The sequence below is a fragment of the Macaca fascicularis genome, chromosome 13, assembly GCF_037993035.2.
Source record: "Macaca fascicularis isolate 582-1 chromosome 13, T2T-MFA8v1.1".
NCBI classification, from domain to species: Eukaryota; Metazoa; Chordata; class Mammalia; order Primates; family Cercopithecidae; genus Macaca; species Macaca fascicularis.
In genome coordinates, this window is record NC_088387.1 from 120,138,829 (window position 1) to 120,158,947 (window position 20,119).

Consider the following 20,119-nt stretch of genomic DNA (forward strand, 5'->3'; position numbering starts at 1 on the left):
TCAAGTGATTCTCCTGCCTCAGCCTCCCTAGTAGTTAGGATTACAGGCACACGCCATCATGCCTGGCTAATTTTTTTTTATTTTTACTAGAGACAGGGTTTTGCCATGTTGGCAGGCTGGTCTCGAACTCCTGACCTCAGGTGATCCACCCGCCTTGGCATCCCGAAGTGCTGGGATTACAGGCATGAGCCACCATGCCAAGCCTAGTTTTAGTTCGTATATGGATCCAAGTTTGGGTCTTGGATCCATTTTGGGTTTATTATTGTATACAGTGTGAGATAGGGACATGCTGGAGGCAGGCTGCCACCAACTCCATCTTGCTGGGCTGAAGTACTCAGAAATGAGTACTCCTGTTTGCATGGGGATGTCTGGTTGGTTAAAAAGATGATTCTCTCCCCTTCGACTAGCCCCGGCACCCCTGTGAAGAGTCTGTTGACAGTAGATGCGTCTTGGTATGGATTCTGTTCCACTGAACAGAGTGGCACCACTCTGTCTTGATTGCTGTTGCTTTGTAGTGAGTTTTGAAGTCGGGAAGTGTTTGCCCTCCTACTTTGTTCTGTATGATGTTAGCTGTGGGTGTGGCTTCTCAATCTTAAAGTTCACAAAGCCATTGTATAGAAGATCATGGATTTAATCTTTGGTCTTTTAATGGTAGAACATTCCTAGAAGGGTGTCGGATCGATCATTGGGTAGTTGCAGCCATGGGGAGTGTATCCAGAAGATATTGAGACTTGACCCGGTGTAATGAATCTGTGGGTATGATGGAGAGACAGCAGCAGAGCGGCACCTCCTGTGTGCCTTTTTTCCTAACACACTGCTGTCACTGGCAGCAGGCCCTGTCTACACCCAGACAGCACCTAACCGTCCCCACATTACACAGCTTGTTCATAGCCAAGCAGAACTTAACAACGTATAGTCAGCCTCCAGACTTGCAGCTTCAAACATCTAGGTCTAGGGGAAAAATATTTGGCTTCCCATTCTTCAAAGTGTTCTCCCCCAGACCTGAAGGGTCATTTAGGAACAAGTTGTTTCTTAATCCCCTGCTGCCTATGCTTCTCACCTTCCTCACTCTTTACACAGAAAAGCAGCTGAGCAGGAGGAGAAACAGGAGAATCTACTCTGAAGTTCTGCCAGATGGGCACTGCCTTGGTGTACTCTCCATTTTAGCCCATAGATGCCCAAAATGTAAAGGCAGAGCTTTTGCACAGCTTGAGAATGATCTTTCAAATGCAATGGGAGGCTGGTTTCAAATATGCAAATCAATGTGATGCATCCCATTAACAGAATGAAAGATTTTCAAACCCCATGATCATCTCAACTGACACAGAAAAAGCTTTTCACAAAGTTCAACACCCTTTCATGATAAAAAACAAAAACAAAAACAAAACAAAACAAAAATCACCTCTTAACAGTTTAAGTATAGAAGAAAAGTTCCTCAACATTATGAAGGCTATTATGTAAAACCTGCAGCTAACATAACTAACAGGGAGCAACTGAAACTTTCCCACTAAGATCCAGTAGAAAGCAGAGATGCCTGCCTTGCCACTTCTGTTCAGCATGGGATTAGAAGTACTAACGAGCAGTCAGATGAGAGATGAAAGAAAATACACAAAAGGGATCCATTTCAGAAGGAAGAAGTAACGTTTCTCTATTTGCAGATGACATGATCCTATATGTGGAAAATCCCAAAGATTACACACAAAAATACTGTTAGAATTATGAATGAATTCAGTGAAGTTGCAGAATACAAAATCAGCATATAAAAATCAGTAGCATTTGTATAGACAAATAATAACCTAGCTGGAAAATAAATCAATAAAACAATCCCATTTATGATAGCATCAAAAAAGATATTTTGGAATAAATTTAACAAAGGAGGTAAAAGATTTGTACACTGAAAACTATAAAACATTAAAGAAAGAAATGGAAAAAGGTACAAATAAATGAAAAGCTATTTCATGTTCATTAGGAAGAATTAATATTGTTAAAATGTCCATACTACCCAAAGTGATATACAGATTTAACACAATCCCTATTAAAATCTTCAATAGCAACAATAGCTATTTTCACAAACATTGGGAAAATATCCTAAAATGTTTGTAGAACCAGAAAAAACTCCAAGAAGCCAGAAAAAAAAAAAAAAAAAAAAAAAAAAAAAAAACACTGAGAAGGAAAAACAAAGTTGGAGGAATCATACTTCTTGATTTAAAATTATATTACAAAGCTATAGATATTGAAGCAGTATGATACTGGCATAAAAACACAACCATAGACCCATGGAACAGAACATAGAGCCCCAAAATAAATTCAAACACGTATGTGCAACTAATTTTTGACAAAGTCACCAAGAGGACGCAATGGGGAAAGGACAGTCCCTTCAATAAACAGTGCTGGGAAAACTGAATTTTCACATGGAAGATAATAGAACTGGATCCTTCTCTTATACATTAAAAAAAAAAAAAAACTCAAAATGGATGCAAGCCCTACATGTAAAACCTGAAACCATAAAACTCATAGAAGAAAATGTTGGGAAAAATCTCCTCGACCTTTGTCACAGCAATACTTTTAAAAATGTTACCCAAAAGCTTAAATGACAAAACAAAAATGAATAAATGGACTACACAAAACTAAAAAGCTTCTGCACAAAGAAACAATATCAAAATGAAAAAGCAACCTATAGAGTGGGAAAAAAATGTTTGCAAATCACAGCTGATTAAGGGGTTAATATCCAAAATGTATAAATAACTCTTACAAATCAAGAGTAAAAATAAGGCAAATAATCCTCAAATGAGCGAAGGTCCTACACAGACATTTTTTAAAACAGTAAATAAAAATGTCCAACAGGCAAATGAGAAGGTGTTCAACATCACTCCTCAAACGGGAAATGCAAAATGAAGCCATCATCGTCACCTCCTGGCCTGTTCTCCCTGCCTACTGCACAAATGAAGACCAGGGCATTGCAGTAAACCAAGGGTCTAATTAATGCCAGGCTGGCCGCGGCCGTGGCAGATGGAGTTATTACTCAAATCCATCTCATGGAAGGCTTGTAGGTTAAGGGATTTTCAAGGACAGTTTTAGGAAAGGGTGGGGCGCCCAGGCAGTGGCTGCTTGCTGCCAACTGACTGGGATACAGTCACGGTGTGGGAAAGTTCCCGCTGTGCACTGAGTGGTTTCTGGGTGGGGCCACAGGAGCAAAAGAGTCATCTACTGGGGGGTCCACGTGGAGCCATGGGTATCAGGCATTCAAAAAACCCTGAAAAGATGCCTCAAAAAGCCGATCTTAGGTACTACCATAGTGATGCTCTCTGCAGGACCTCTGAAATAATGGCTGGCCATCATGAATATCTACACCTTAACAGAATTCAGGCTCCACTTCTCCCCCTCACGGGGTGGTCTCTCATTAGCTTTACAAAGGCAGTTGGGTCTGGGGGAAAGGCCTATTAATTATCATTTAAACTGTCAACTAAATGTCTCCTGAAGCTGACTTGGCAGCTTGAGGCTGAAGGCAAAATGGCATTGGCTGGATCAGATCTTCCACTCCCAGAATTTTCTCACTGTTAACCATTTATCAAAGCTGATTTCATCAAAAGTTACCACTTCACACCTGGAAGGACAGCTGTGTGAGTGGAAAATAACAACTTGGGACCCCAATTCCTTCTGCCAAAAGAAAAAAAAAATTAAGCTGAAAGCTGAGTCATGCAAGAAGTTGCCTTTCCTTTTGTTCCAAAGTAGATAGCTACAGATAAAAGGTTAAATATCTCCACAGGCAGCAACTCCTCATTCACCTTATCTTATGTAAAGTGCCAATTTTCCCTGTTAAGTATTGAAGCTCTCAAATTCACCTTTGGAGAAAGGCACAGACTGTTTCTGTAATTCTGTTCTTTTTTTTTTTTTTTCCTTAACCTTGGCAAAATAACCTTCTAAACTGATTGAGACCCATCTCAGATACTTTTTGGTTTACAACTATTATCCAAAAATCAAGAGATAACAAGGGCTGGTGAGGTTGTGGACAAAAGGGAAGCCTTGCACACTGTAATGGGAATGTGGGTTGGTACAGCCATTATGAAAAAGAGCACATTAAAAATAGAACAGCCATGTGACCCACCAGTCCTCCTGAGGAAATTCCCAAAGGAGACAAAATCAATGCCTCGCAAGGATGCCTGCAACGCCCATGTTCATTGCAGCATGATTCACAGTAGCCAAGATACAGAGGCAACCTGGTGGACAAATGGATAGAAAAAATGTGGGGGATATATATATCTTCAATGGAATATTATTCAGCCTTAAGAAGAATGCAGTCCTGCTATTTGCCACAATATAGATATACGCAGAAAATACTATGCTAAAATAAGTCAGATTCAGAAAGAAAAATATTGTGTTATCTCACTTAAATGAGAGATGATAAATAAGTTATCTCACTTAAATGTGAGATAATACAATATTTTTTCTTTTTTTTTTTTCTAAAGAGCTCAGGCTAAGCACGGTGGCTCAGGCCTGTAATCCCAGCACTTTGGGAGGCTGAAGGGGGTGGATCATTTGAGCTCAGGAGTTGGAGACCAGTCTGGCCAACATGGTGAAACCCCGTCTCTACTAAAAATACAAAAATTAGGCAGTTATGGTGATGTACATTTGTAGTCTCAGCTACTTCGGAGGCTGAGGTGGGAGGATCACTTCAGCCTGGGAGGCAGAGGTTGTAGTGAGCCAAGATCACGCCACTGTACTCCAGCCTGGGTGACAGAGTAAGACCCTGTCTCAAAAAAGTGAAAATTAAAATAAAAGCTCAAATACACATAGGTGAGAGTGAAATGGTGGTTATAGGTGGGGGGATGGGGAGATATAAGTCAGATGATGCAAAATAGCAGATATGTGGGATGATCAAGTCTAGAGATCTAATGCCCAATATGAAAACTAAAGTTAATAAAATTATACTGTGTTAGAGGCTTTGCTAAGTAAGTAGATTTTAGCTGCTCTTGTCACAAAAAAGTAACCGGAATGATAAATAAGTTAATTTGTTTCACTATAGTAAGCGTTCTGTGATGTATGCGTATCCCATATCAACATGTTGTAAACATTAAATATACATGATAAAATTTATTTTTTAAAATTCAATGGAGAAACTAGGCTTGTAAGCAGACTGTTAGGGTACCACATAATGATGTGCTTTGTGTCTGAAGTAGGAAAGGGTGCAAAAGAAAGAAGGCATGCAGGAAAGAACGCATGCAGGAAAGAAGGGATGCAGGACAGAACACATGCAGGAAAGAAGGCGTGCAGGAGAGAACGCATGCAGGAAAGAAGGCGTGCAGGAGAGAACGCATGCAGGAAAGAAGGCGTGCAGGAGAGAACGCATGCAGGAAAGAAGGCATGCAGGAGAGAACACATGCAGGAAAGAAGGTGTGCAGGAGAGAATGCATGCAGGAAAGAAGGCGTGCAGGAGAGAACACATGCAGGAAAGAAGGCGTGCAGGAGAGAATGCATGCAGGAAAGAAGGGATGCAGGAGAGAACACATGCAGGAAGGAAGGCGTGCAGGAGAGAATGCATGCAGGAAAGAAGGCATCCAGGATAGAACGCATGCAGGAAAGAAGGCATGCAGGAGAGAATGCATGCAGGAAAGAAGGCATGCAAGAGACAATGCATGCAGGAGAGAAGGCATCCAGGATAGAATGCATGCAGGAAAGAAGGCATGCAGGAGAGAACACATGCAGGAGGGAACACATGCAGGAGAGAACGCATGCAGGAAAGAACGCATGCACAAAAGGCATGAATCAATATATTATGCTTCTTGATGGAAAAGGAAGCATGGTGCACTGAGGGAGTGGAGTGGGGGTGTCTGAAGCAGCCAGGCCTGGGGCCATGAGAGCAGATGCTGCTCCCAGAGGCTGAGGGGAGACTTAGGGAATGCGGGGGTCCGCACAGGGAGGTGTGCAGGCATGGAGGAGGCTCGGTGGCCCTGAACACCCACAGGCCCCACACCAGGGTGCTGGCTTACCTCGAAGGTGATGGGGTGGCACTGAAGACTCAGCTGCAGGAAGGGGTCATCTCAAAAGACATAGAGAAGGGGCAGGAGAGAAACCCCTGTGGCTGCCCGAGGAAGAAGCAGCAGGCCCCCAGGCCATGGTCCGTCAGCGGGAATCCAGCCACACAGCAGGAGGGAGAGAAGAGCTCTGCTGAGAGGCACCGGGAGGCTGAGAGGAGCTACCCAGAGGCCAAGGCCATGGGCCTGGATGATGGTGGATGAGCCTGGGCTGCAGGCCTGGGTAGTTACTGTTCACTGTCACAGGGAACATGGAGGAGTTTTTAATAAGTGACCCTCCTACCTGCTGACTTTTTCAATACTTTGTGTGAAACGTCACGTGGAAAAGCCCAAAAGGCCTTTGGCAGGAAGTGTGAGGCTGTGTTGAGACACACACACCAGAAGCACAGATGCCCCCCGTGCAGAGCAGGCCATGGGAATGGAGCAAGGCTAACTGGGAAATGGGGTGAGGACTCAAGAAGAACAGGTGCATATTTATAGCAGTTGTAAGCTTACCCTGGGGTTGATGTGGAGGCACAGATTGGTTCTTAGTAATTCCCAAGATGTATTAGTCCATTCTCACACCACTATAAGGACACGTCGAAGACTAAGTAATTTATAAAGAAAAGAGGTTTAATCAACTCAGGAAGCAAGGCACTTTCTTCACAAGGCGGCAGGAAGGAGAAGCGCAAGCAGGGGAAATGCCAGATGCTTTTAAAACCATCAGATCCCTTGAAACTCACTCCCTATCATGAGAACAGCATGGGGGAAACCACCCTGCCCCCTTGATCCAGTTACCTCCTCCTGGTCCTGCCCTTGACATGTGGGGACTATGGGGATTACAATTCAAGGTGAGATTTGGGTGGGGACACATATCACAAGCCTAAACTATCATGCTGAATATTTACCCTGAAAAACGTTGACCCTACCCTGTGAATAGGGACAAATGATTACACCCTTTTGCAGTTAGTGTAATGCTTGGTCCACTGAAGGCCTGAGGGTCTTGGGATGCTTCTGGAGTCAATTCATACATTCCATCCTCATTGTCTCTTAGGCAGCCTCGAGCACAACAGTGGCCCGACACTTACCAGTGGCATCCAATGATAGACCAACTGAAGCATATGGCATACACAGAAAGCTTTTGAAATTGAGTTCTATATGAAACTGAGAGATACACAACTGTACTTGACAACCGGTATCATAGATAATGTTTTCAGTATCTTATTATCATAAGTGGTGATGAGGTATTGGGCTGGAAGAAGTCAAGGCAGGCGCCACTGTTCCGGCAGCAGCAGAGAACCAACCACACGATCACACACCAAGTCTCATGGTCGAGAGACCATGGAGAAAATACACCCCAGCTAACTTACACCGGTGTTTCTCCAACTGTGGCCACAATTCATTTGTGAGTTGCGATATCAATCTGAGGAGGCAGTACTAATATCAACAAAAAGAAGTAAAATGGAAAGTATTTGAAGATGTCATACATACTAAGAATGTGTTGTTCTATGAAATGTTTGATTTTATCATGGTTTCGAATCTCTCTACAATATACATAGGATGTGCACACAGGATCAAGATGTAAAATCTACTTCTCACCATGGAGCAGGGTTAAAACATGACAGCCACGATCCTGTTTCCATGTAGAAAGAAGGTGACCCCCCATCTCTGAGCAAGAGGAACTGGAGGTAACAAGACCCATTCAAGGAATGAGAAAGTAAACCAAGAATCCCCGGGGCACCAGGTTGGAACCAGGCCTTTTTTTCAGCTGAACTCTGAGGTGCTAAGAGGTCATGCCCAACAAGGGGAACCCAGGAGGTCCTGACATTGTTCACTATTTTACTTTTGCCTGAATTGCTTCAGGACACCCTGTGAAAACTCAAAAACTCTCATGACTTACTCATAAACTGTGCAAAAATGACCAAATTGTGTACTCTTTCCAGCTTCTGTCCACCATCTGCACAATGGGGCCTGGTAACACCCACTTTCTACAGTTGTGAGGAGCGGGGACACAGTAGCACCGGCCCTGAGCAGAGACGCCCTCACTCACTTCTTTCTCCCTTTATTTCCTCACTCTATTATTGATCAGCTGTTTACATGTAAGGTACCTTGTGTGAGATATTAATCACACAGTAGTGCGACTTGATCTCTATCCTCTTGTAAAGACAAGAATTCACCAAAATAAATGCAAATGTATGACTGTGACAAAAGCTAATTTTGAAAATTAAAATTGGAGTACTGAAAATTTAAAGTGCAATTGAGGAAGTCAAAGGTAGATGTTAGAAACCCTCCCGGAACGTAGAGAAGAAAAAGAGATTAAAAAAAAAAAAAAAAACAGCTGAAACCAATGGAAGATAAATTTAGACAATCCAACAATCCAAATCCATTTAGTAGTAGAAATTCAAACAAACTAATAATAATAAAGGAAATAAAGAGGGGAAAATTAATAAAGAAAGAAGAAAGTTCTGAGAGGTGAACAGTTTTCAGGTTGTGTGGGGGCACTCATGTCAAGCAGTAAGAATGAAAAAAACCTAAACTCATCAAACTCCAGAAAACCAACAGAAAGAGAAGACCGTAGCGCTGTTTAGAGAGAAAACCCGTGCTTCTGAGCTTCCCGGGGGAACCAGGATCAGACTGCAGACTGGCCTGGCGATGGAGTGGAGCCGTTCATAAACCTGAACACTATACATGCATAGCGTAGGATAAAATAGCCTCAAGGCCTTTGCAGTCTTGGGAGAGATGATTATCCCCTTAGTGAAATAGACATTTCCAACATGCAGGGCCTCGGAACCCTTGCCTCGAGGTCCCCATTCTGAAAAATGCCTGGGGCTCTGTGTCTACAAACTGGAGAAGAAATCCAAGAATGAATGGTGTAGGACACTCAAACCATGGGATTCATAAGGAACCCAAAATAAACAACCCCCTGCCCTCAGGTCACATGGAGTGCTGTAGCCGGAGGGTGGGGCAGTGGGGAGGGGTGCCGGCACAGCCCCTACACACCACACCCACCCTGTGGTCCCGCTGAGATGGGACCTGCCCAGCCCAGGGCGGGGCGCCCGGCACTCAGGCCAGTTCTGGAGATGGCCACTTACGAATGCTTGGTTTTCAAAATCAAATACACAGAAACAAAATAGGTCGGATAACTTGCTTGCCTAAAATAGATGTCCAGAGGAAATTTCTGCCTCTGACTTTAAATATTTTTTTAAAAATGAACTAGGAGCCACAAAAGGGGGATTTTGGTAGGTTCTCAACCCCCCTGCCCTGGGACAGGACTCTGTGCACCAGTGGTGGCCGCAGAGGCTTGGAGAATGGACTCGAACCCCCGCCCTGGGACAGGACTCCGTGCACCAGTGGTGGCCGCAGAGGCTTGGAGTGTGGACTCGAACCCCCGCCCTGGGACAGGACTCCGTGCACCAGTGGTGGCCGCAGAGGCTTGGAGAGTGGACTCGAACCCCCGCCCTGGGACAGGACTCCGTGCACCAGTGGTGGCCGCAGAGGCTTGGAGTGTGGACTCGAACCCCCGCCCTGGGACAGGACTCCGTGCACCAGTGGTGGCCGCAGAGGCTTGGAGTGTGGACTCGAACCCCCGCCCCGGGACAGGACTCCGTGCACCAGTGGTGGCCGCAGAGGCTTGGAGTGTGGACTCGAACCCCCGCCCTGGGACAGGACTCCGTGCACCAGTGGTGGCCGCAGAGGCTTGGAGTGTGGACTCGAACCCCCGCCCCGGGACAGGACTCCGTGCACCAGTGGTGGCCGCAGAGGCTGGGGGGACAGACTCGCTGCCCTGCTCCTGCCCAGCGAGGGGAGCTTGGGTTTTGTGCAGTCCTTTGTTCTGGAGTCATGTGCAGCCACCTTCTGATGAGAATAACGTGGACGGATTTCAGGCAGGGAACTTCTTCCATCTCATCATTATTCCTTGTTCTGTTGGCTCTTCAAGGAGCATTGTCTAGCATAAGGTTATTGTTCATAAAATCCCACAAATGAGCGTGCTTTGTATGACAACTTTAATAAAACCTCACACCCATTTCAATTTATACTATGAATATGAATTGTAGCATAGTTTGCTTGTCATTCATTAATAACTTTAATTTTTAGATATGAGCTAGTCATATGTATGTTTCTTGATATTATTACCAATATTCCAGTGACATTAGCTGATTGCAAAATGCTTTTTAAAATAACTATAGCTTTATAAAATAATTTACTAAAAAAAAAAACACTCCACATATGACACAGCATGAAAACTGAGCATGTTGCCAATGTATTAACTCATTTTAATTTTTTTCTTTTAATAGATTTTTCTCATTTATTGACCCCAAAGGTGGTAAATTTAAAGATGGCCATGGAATTTCTTTTTTACCCAAAAATACATTTTTATATTTTTAAATTTTCTGTTCTTTCATACTTTCCATTTGTCTTTACACCCAAAGTAAATTATTTTTCTACATATTTAAGATTGCAACTATGTCCATTCCAGCTTCTGTCTATTCTTTCTCTCCACCTTCCATTGAGTTTATGTAGCGATGTCTTACCCATCTGTTTTCTACTGCGTTAGCCGTGTCTAGCAGAGTCCCAGAGACTCAGCCCTCAGTCAGGGGTGGGCAGACTCACTGGTCACACTCCCATGTTGGGAGCCAGAGTTTTCTGTATGTAACCTTTGCTGCTTGTCTAGATCATCACAGTTAGAAATTAGAAACTGAAAATGCATACTAATAAATCGGTATCTAGTGATATTAATATCACTGCCCATTATCATTTATTGAGCATTTAATGATAAGCCAGACATTTTTGATATATTATTTAATTCAGACATTGAAAGTCTAGGAAATTAATGCTTATACAACAACATGCTCAAATCATGAAGTAGTAAGTGGTAGTGCTTTTATAACCCCATTCTGTCTAATTGAAAATTGTTTAACCATTAAAGATTTTGCCTGTTGGTTGAGTCACATGTACAGCGTTGTCTGAGCAGTTAGAATCCATCTTCACAGGGCAATGCAAACATTTTCTTTCTCTTTTTCTTTCGTTTTCTTTTTTGTTTTTCCAGTGAATCCATATTAACCACTAGGAGCAGGCACATAAGATCCAAAGGCGGGTAGGAATTGTGTGGGCCCTGGGGTCTCGCATAACAGAGGATTCTGTAAGATAGTTCAGAGTTCATGGTAATGTGTAGGGGAGTTATTATATCCAAAGGGGTAAGAGAAGTTCTTTTGTTTTAAACTACAATGTAGTAGACAAAAAAGATCAATTTGGTCTAATTCCTTTCTCTTTCAAGGGACTAATCAGGACTTTTAACCTTCTGAGGTTCATATCCACCATTATGTTCTTGACAAGATATACATGCTCCATCCCTTATTAACTGTTTGTGTGGATGAAGTTGTTCTTTGGGGAAAATTAAGTACACAGGGAAGGGTTTGGGGCTCAGTCCCTAATGGTCAGCAGAAGTGGATGAGGTGGGCTAGTTTCCAGGTCGAAGGAAAAGATTGGCGAATTCTGGGGAAAATGGCCCTATTATGACTCCCTGTGTTTCTTATTTAACTCCCCTCTCTGGTTTCCTGTTGCTCAAATGAGGAATTGCATAGAAAGTGGGACGGCACTTCCATGATGGTTATCTGCATTAAGCTGCATCATTGCAGGGGCTCAGGGCTGTCGGCTCACTTGACCTGTTGAGGTTCAAAACAGCCCAGAGAGTTTTAGTCCTGTCAACCCTGGAGAGCAGGAAGCACTGAATCCTTTGGAATGGAAATCATAAGGGGCCAGCTATCCAGTGCCACCACCCAAGGCTCCCCTAGGACCTAGTGGCGAGACTCAGATTCCCTGACCCGTATCTCAGCGCTGCGGGTCCTTCCTGAGCATGTGTAGGGACAGCCTTCATTCACGGTGGGAAGAACTGTACTAGATCTTAACACAGATAATTCAGTTTCAATTATTCTCTCCTTCTGACTAACTGGGGAGTTCTGAGCACGTATTTCACCCTCTCTGAGTATCAGTTTCTTTATTCGTAAAATTCACATAAAGTTCAATTGATGGCCAAATGACATAACGGGTAAGAAAGTGTTTTGTAAGGTTTTAAGTTCTACCAATTTTAAGGAGACTAGGCTGATCCTCTCACCCCAGAAGTCCCTGGAGACATCACAGAATGAATAAGGGTGACAGTGGGAATCCTGGTGTGGAGCTCCTCCGATGCTGCCGCACGGGCTGAGCCTACCCCGAGTCTGGGCAGGAGGGAGGACATGGCTGCGCGCAGGGCTTCTGGTCCACAGGAACTGGGAGCTCATGGAACCGTCTCAGGCAGAGCACAGAGCACAGAGCACAGAGCGCAGAGCTGACGTAGCTGGCAGAGAACAAACCTTCCCAGCCGGGGCTTGCTCCCACAGGAGCCTGGGCAAGGGTCACAGTCCAAACAGCAGGCGTCAAATCTAGGAGAATAAATTGTAAAGGGGAATGCGTTGTTCACGGACATGAAAGAGAACTTTTGTTTCCTGGAGGAAGCTGACGTGTGCGTGTTGACAGTTGCAAAGAGGACGACGCCCTGTGTATGTCTCTTCCTAAGGTGGTGATGAATTCATGAGGTGCTGCATGTTGCTTTTCATATTTTGCAGATGGAGAAATCAAGGCACAGAGAGATTAAGTGACTTTGCCATAGTCACAAGCTGGAGAGGACCAGGAGTAGAGCTTAGAGCGAGCCCCTGACTCTGGGCCTGCGTCCTGCCAGGAGTCACGCTGCCTCCATTCCTAGGAGAGAAGACTTCCTGTAAGGTAAAGGCGGCCGTCTACACTGGGTTCTGTGCAGCCCGCACTGAGGCAGGGCGGCCCGTCTACACTCGGTTCTGTGCAGCCCGCACTGAGGCAGGGCGGCCCGTCTACACTCGGTTCTGTGTAGCCCGCACTGAGGCAGGGCGGCCCGTCTACACTGGGTTCTGTGCAGCCCACACTGAGGCAGGGCGGCCCTCACTCACTAGGTAAAGGCAGCCGTCTACACTCGGTTCTGTGCAGCCCACACCGAGGCAGGGCGGCCCTCACTCACTAGGTGAAGGCGGCCGTCTACACTGGGTTCTGTGCAGCCCACACTGAGGCAGGATGGCCCCCACTCACTAGGTGAAGGCAGCCCGTCTACACTGGGTTCTGTGCAGCCCACACTGAGGCAGGGCGGCCCTCACTCACTAGGTAAAGGCGGCCTGTCTACACTCGGTTCTGTGCAGCCCACACTGAGGCAGGATGGCCCCCACTGTAGACGGTTAGGTTGTGTGCTCTCTGCGTGTGTGAAAAGAGTTAAACAGCAGCACTCACATCTCCTAGCCTGGGTTTGCTAGCCTGTTCCAGACCACATTGTCCACAAACCACTTCCTTATGTGGTCAAAACAATCAGTCTGCACACCGCTTCCTCCACCTCGGCCTCTCCGGCCCTTCCCTCTTCCACTTTCCATCCTCAGAAGGTATCTTGGCTTTTTCTTCTAAACCATTCCTTCAGATTTCCCCCTCTCCTCTTTTATGTCCGTCACTTCTTCTTTTCTGATGGCTGGATTGACCCCATCTTGGATTCTAAGAAACAAAGAGAGCAGCTTCCGTCCTCCCTCTTGTAGCTGTCACTTGCCTCTGTCCCCTGGGGCGGTCCTGGGCAAAGCACTGCCCACCTCCCTGGCACCTGCCCAGTGCAGCGGCTCTGAGAATCCTACCGCATTCTCCTGGGACTCCCCTTGAGAAAGGAGCACCAAGCCCAGGCAGTGTTGGCTGGGACGGGGATTTCGGCCTCAGCTGGTCCCACGCCCATCACCCGGGGACAAAGCCTCTGTGTCCGACCCCACACGGGGTGGCCTCGCTCACGCTCAGCCACTACCCAGCAGTGGTCAGCGAGAGACCACCCGCTCGCTTCCTTCGGTCCTCCCCCTACAGCGGCTGTGCTGACAACATAATACTCCTTCCTCTTCTCTTCCACCCTTTCTAGAACTTCCTCTTTCCTTCTGCAACAGGCAGGGTTTTTTAAGGGTTTTCTCCTATTATTTAGAATGCTCTTGTTGATGCTTTTTTTTTTTTTTCTATTCCTGCTCCTTGATTGGAGGGCAGTGTGATATTAGTGGTGCGTTTCTCTCATGGAGAAGGGCACTCCCGGAAAGAGAGCTCAGTGAGGACGACAGTCTGGTGAACTCACAGCTACCGCACCAGGCACATGGCAGCACCCCCTTATGCGTGTGGAGCCCTGTGCATTTTCCGGGTTCTTCCACACGTGCTAGAATGTTCACATCCACCGACTGTCACATGAACACACGGGAAAGACATTCCTGTGACATAGTTCGTGCAGATGATAAAATTGAGGCCTGAAAGTTAAAGAGACACAGTAAGTAGGAAAAAACAAAAACAAAACTATTCCAAGCCCATGCCCTGTCTCTAAACTTCATGTTTCCCATTTAATAATCTTCAGAGCATTTTCATTTCTATCAGTTTTCTGTAGAACAACATATTTCCACCCCCGTGAATATTTAACGTATGTCGCAGAGTCCACATTCTATCACTCGTAGACACAGGATTCTCTAAGTTTTCTGTTCTTTATTCTTTTAGTATTTTCCTCCCCCTAAAAAATAAGTAGAGTAATTTTAAAAAATGGATTAAAAAGAATTTGGAAACTGGAAAAATCTTTAAGATAATTTCAAATACCTGCAAAAATGGGAAGTTCTAGTTATATTTTTCTATGGCAAAACATATTTGAATTTTTGATTTTAAATTTTTTTACCACATCTCTAAAACCTGAATTTGGGAGAAGTAGAGACAGAAAATGCTGGATATAAACCAGATGGAGTCTGGGAAGCAGGCCTATAGGTCAGCAGTACAGAAAACTGTCTGTTACTTATTAAAAGCAGCTCTTTCGTTACATTTGTGTTTTGTAGCTATCGAAAAGAGATAGCTTGTTTCTTCACTTGCACTGTAACCACACATCCTCTGGGACAGGCATTCATTAGGGAGGGACCGGACACCTCTGAACATCACCAGGATGCAGCACAGCCTGCCGGGATGGGGAGGAAGCCAGATGCCCCTAGGAGGACTCGCTGGGAGGAGGGAGCAGGGCATGAGACCAGGGCTGAGCCTGGTGAGGGCATGGGAAGGAACGGGACCATGGGGGGATGCGGCCACTCCCCCCAAAATGCAAGCCTCAGTGAGAAAGTCACAGACAGGCCATGGAGACTGGGATTCTTTTCAAATGACTGAATTACCGAAAACGTTTATGTATACGTGGGAAAAAATACCATCAGCAAAACGGAAAAATAACAAAACAGTATCAACAATAAGCTGGAAGAAAATACTGGCAACAGATAAGGTGGGTGAAGGCATTAGCACCGCAATGTACAGAGAGCTATTACGAATCGATGTGAAAAACGTGAAAAGAAAGAAGAAAAACAGGGAAAGGATATGAATCACAATTTCACAGAAGAGGAGATGCAGACGGGGAAGGCGTGAGAGAATGCTTAGCCTCCCTGGGGGCCAGGGAAATGACAAGACACATGGCTTTACTCAACCAAAGCCAAGGATGGAATAAAATTTAAGGTGACCAGTGCTTCCAGAAGCCCCGTGATCACACATTACTAAAAAGGGTATGGATTCTTTTTTTTTTTTTTTTTTTTGAGACAGAGTCTCGCACTGTTGCCCAGGCTGGAGTGCAGTGGCGTGATCTCGGCTCACTGCAAGCTTTGCCTCCTAAGTTGACTCCATTCTCCTGCCTCAGCCTCCTGAGTAGCTGGGACTACAGGTGCCCACCACCATGCCCGGCTAATTTTTTGTGTTTTTAGTAGAGTCAGGGTTTCACTGTGTTAACCAGGATGGTCTCAATTTCCTGACCTCAGCACTGATCTTAGGAGCAGTTTAGGGAGGGTCAGAATCTTGTAGCCTCCAGCTGCATGACTCCTAAACCATAATTTTTAATCTATGGCTGCTGTTAGTTCTACAAGGGCAGTGTAGTCCCCAGGCAAGAAGGAGGTCAGCTTTGGGAAAGGGCTGTTACCTTCTTTGTTTAAACTAAGTTTCTCCCAAAGTTAATTCAGCCTGTGCCCAGGAATGAACAAGGACAGCTTGGATGTTAGAAGCAAGGTGGAGTGGGTTAAGTCAGATCTCTTTCACTGTCTTAGTCAAAATTTTGCAAAGGCAGGTAAGGAAAAGGAGGCATTATTGCTAGACTTGAGGTAATCAGCAGAGAACCACTCTGGGTTCTTAAGCCCGAGAATTCCTGGACGGATGGCATCACAGCGGGGCAGTCGGGGATGGACAGGAAGGCGGAGGAGGGGACACCTGGGGACTCCAGCAATGCTCCCTGTTGGTAGGATCCGGCATGGGCCAGTGTGGCGTCCAGGCAGATGCGAGGAAACGGGATAAAATGACAACAGCCAAAACCAGAATGTGATAAATTATTTGATAGGGGAAAGGGGGAAAAACTAGCCAAGTATTATTTTAAAACTTTGGAAGGGAAGAACAACCACCTCATACATTCAGGAACTAACTATGGAGAAGGTGGACAGACGCTGGGGTGTCATGAGCCCCGCCTCACGAGCTCTTACAGCCAGTGAACTGTGCAGAGAAACTGATATCTAATCAATAAATTTGCAAAACGCGGAGGAAGGAGACAGGAGAGAGCAGTGCCTAACGGTGAGATAGGAATTAGGGGCGTGGTTAAGGGAAAGCCATAAAATGAATTTGATGTGACAGAGGCCGCAAGGAGAGTTCATTTAGGGGCTTTCCCTTAACCACGGGGTTGGAGGTTGGAAGGGACCCAGCTGAAGGAAAGCAGGAGGAGGACCAGGCGAGAGGGATGGACAGACACGCAGGAAAGAAGGATGGGAGAGAGTGGGTCCTCAGAGGTCCGCTTTAAGAAAAGGATCTAGGCCAGGCGCAGTGGCTCACACCCGTAATCCCAGAACTTTTGGAGGCTGAGGCAGAGGATCTCTTGAGGCCAGGAGTTTGAGACCAGCATGGACAACATGGTGAAACCCCATCTCTACAAAAAGTACACAAATTAGCCAGACATGGTGAGCATCTGTAATCCCAGGTGCTCGGGGGCTGAGGTGGAAAGGTCACTTGAGTCTAGGAGGTCCGAGGCTGCCGTGAGCCATGATCATGTCACTGCACTCCAGCCAGAGTAGCAGAGCAAGAACCCATCTCCAAAAAGAAAAGGAAAAGAAAAATACATAGCAAGACCCTCACAAGAGGGGGCGGCAGCAGCAGGGGCTGATGTGGAAGCATGGGTGGGGTCCAACAGGAGCCCTGGATCCACCCTGTGATTTGGTCCCATGATTCCTGGCAGCGAGCAGAGATTCGAATGGAAACTTCTTACTCGGAGGCAGGCTGGAAAGGGATATTGAATGAGAGACGTAGATGAGACCAGCGGAGGGGCTGGCTTCAATGGCTCCTCTGCTCTTCCTTATAAAGAGAATGGCAAGGTTGCTACCTGAGAGGGGACAAGATGGGAAATGCAGGTTGCAAGGGAGAGCTGTGAGTTCCCACAGGAGATGGCGTCTGCCCAGGAATGGGGAGCATCAGCCACACCTCCTAGATCAGGACTGTGTCCCTTCACCATACCGTTTATCCTGCAAGACACTGATTTTACAGGTGCTAAAAGACCTGAGATGATTTTTATTTCACACTATAGTTGTCTGAAAAAAGCACAAACTACCAGCCTTTAAAATTATCCTTAGTCTAAGTGGTTTTTTTTTGTTGTTGTTGTTGGGTTTTTTGAGACAGAGTTTCACTCCTGCTGCCCAGGCTGGAGGCACGATGTCAGATCACTGCAACCCCTGCCTCCCAGGTTCGCGCGATTCTCCTGTCTCAGCCTCCAGAGTAGCTGGGATTACAGGCACCCGCCACCATGCCCAGCTTATTTTTTTGTGTTTTTAGTAGAGATGGGGTTTCACCATGTTAGCCTGGCTGGTCTCAAACTCCTGACCTCAGGTGATCCACCTACCTTGGCCTCCCAAAGTGTTGGGATTACAGGTTGAGCCACCGCGCCCTGCCCCTAGTCTAAGGTTTTTGAATTTTCATTACTTACCTAATATTTATGACGTTTCCCCCTATAGGTAGGAAATGCTTCCCTTTATTTTACTCCTTTTCTTTCCTGCGTAGAGCATCCGTGACTCTTAACTAAATTCTTTCTTTATTGTCAAGAAGGTGTGTCCAACCTTCATGCAATCCTTAATCAAACCTTGGTATTTTTATTTAGTACAACTCAGCAAATATTTATCCAGCCACTGCCCTGTGCCCAGCGCCATGCTGGGGGCTGCAGAATGAGAAGATGCATGATGCACTCTTGCTTCTGTCCCAAGATTGCCGGGCTCAGATCCTGGGCTGGGTTTTTCCTGGCATGCAGAGAGCCGCCTCTTCAGGAGTGATCCAGTTCCCCAGGCTTCAGGACTGCGGCTCCTGAGAAGACACTCTCAGCTGCTCCCTTGCCTGGCACAGGGAATTTAGGAGTCCAGATCCTGTTAGAAATAAAGAGTTAGTTGAATTAAGGGAGACTGTGAAGAGTCCAAGAAAAATATTCTCATCTAGAAAAGAAAGTTATATTCCCACCTCATCCCACACCCCCCCACCCCACACACATTTTAGATTTTGAAAATGCAACTAAATGTTTGGCTGTAGGAGTCCTGGAGACTGTACTCTGGGGCCAAAGTACCAGCATGCTAGTTCAGGGACATGAAAGGCTGATATGATATTTGGTATTGTGAGAAGGTAATCAGCAGTACCCAGAGGACTTCATCTTACCCTACTTAAGAAGGACTATGCAGTTATCTGTAACATGGATTCTGCAAGCATTTGTTTCTTATCCCTTTGGGAAAACTTACAACACCCAGAAATGGAAATGAGAAGAAAGCCCCAAGCGTCTCCTCAGCATCTGCTGTGTGCCCAGCCAGGCATGGTGGCTCACGCCTGTAATCACTGCATTTTGGGAGGCTGGTGTGGGTGGATCACTTGAGCTCAAGAGTTGTACAGCATCTGCTATGCACCAAGCTCTGTAAAAGGTTCTTGCCTAAGATTCTTTTTTTCAATCCTCTCCACCGCCCAATGAGATAAGTAGAGATTTTACAACGAAAATACTCAGATTCATAGAGGGGACTATGTCGGCATAAGCAGGTTTGTGTGTGGAGCCAGCACTGGCACTGCAAGCCGTTGCCCCTGTCATGCCCATGTATGCTGCTGCTGCCCCGCACGGTGCACAGGCCACAGTGTCCTCCGAAGCAATCCAGTGAAGGGGCTGCCACTGACAAGGAGAAGTTCGAGAATATGAAGGCACTGAAATCTGGAGAACCAGCAGAGTAGGCGGAGGATGCTGCCCACCACACGGCCCTAGAAAGCACATGCAGAGATGTTCGGAGCCACACAGCATCAAGGGCCCACTTTCCACCTGCCCACCATGGTCAGGCAGCCGTGCTGTGTGCCCAGCACTCCACGGGAATGGGAGGTACAGGTGGGAGTGTGGCATATCTACACCCCGGAGGTGCAGCTGGGTTGGCGGGAGGGTGGAGGCCTCATGGGCACATGAAGATAAGACCAGAGTTATTTTAAAGGCATGTACAAAGTCTATGGAAGTTTGTTTGGAGCAACTTTCAGGGAGATTAAAGAACAAATTGCTCCAAGAGCAGAAATGAAATGCAAATAAATTATTAAACATTGAGCAAAAGCTCAGGTGCTAGAGGACAGCTTCAGGGGGAGCTGGTACATCCCGAACCTTTGCCACACGCAGTTCCAGTATCTACCCAGGACCCACGAACGTCCCAATGAGCCATTTTCTGAGTCTTGAGGCCCAGCATGGGAATGTCATTCCTGTAACAGTTACGTAACCCAAAAGCATTCACCAAGGTCTGGCTTCCCCAGGATGCTCCAGAGGCCCTGGGACTTCAATGTCTGCTCTTTCCCTGGACTCAGTCATCTCATGGGCAGAGAGCAGGGGACCCAGGGTGCACCCGCATTCCCCACGCAGCCTCAGCTCACTGTTGCTAGGTCCAGCTTCAGAATCAGCTTGGAACAGATGGAGAGCAGCAGAAGTGAACCCCTGAAGCAGGTGGGCAGGAGGCACAAGCCCAGGAAATAATGGGCATGTGCTTTCCAGGGCCCTGTGGTGTGGGGTAGCACGT

At 46.1% G+C, this 20,119-nt stretch overlaps 1 protein-coding gene across 50 annotated transcripts in view; it reads left to right on the forward strand.

Moving 5' to 3' along the window:
* The window catches only part of MYT1L (myelin transcription factor 1 like), a 532,999-nt gene that overhangs the window by 310,977 nt on the left and 201,903 nt on the right, over nucleotides 1-20,119 (forward strand). For all 50 annotated transcript variants that reach the window (XM_045369879.2, XM_065527489.1, XM_045369877.2 and 47 more), the window contains one exon: nucleotides 12,614-12,770. The gene's annotated coding sequence lies outside the window, so the exon portion shown is untranslated. The remainder of the gene's footprint in view (nucleotides 1-12,613; nucleotides 12,771-20,119) is intronic.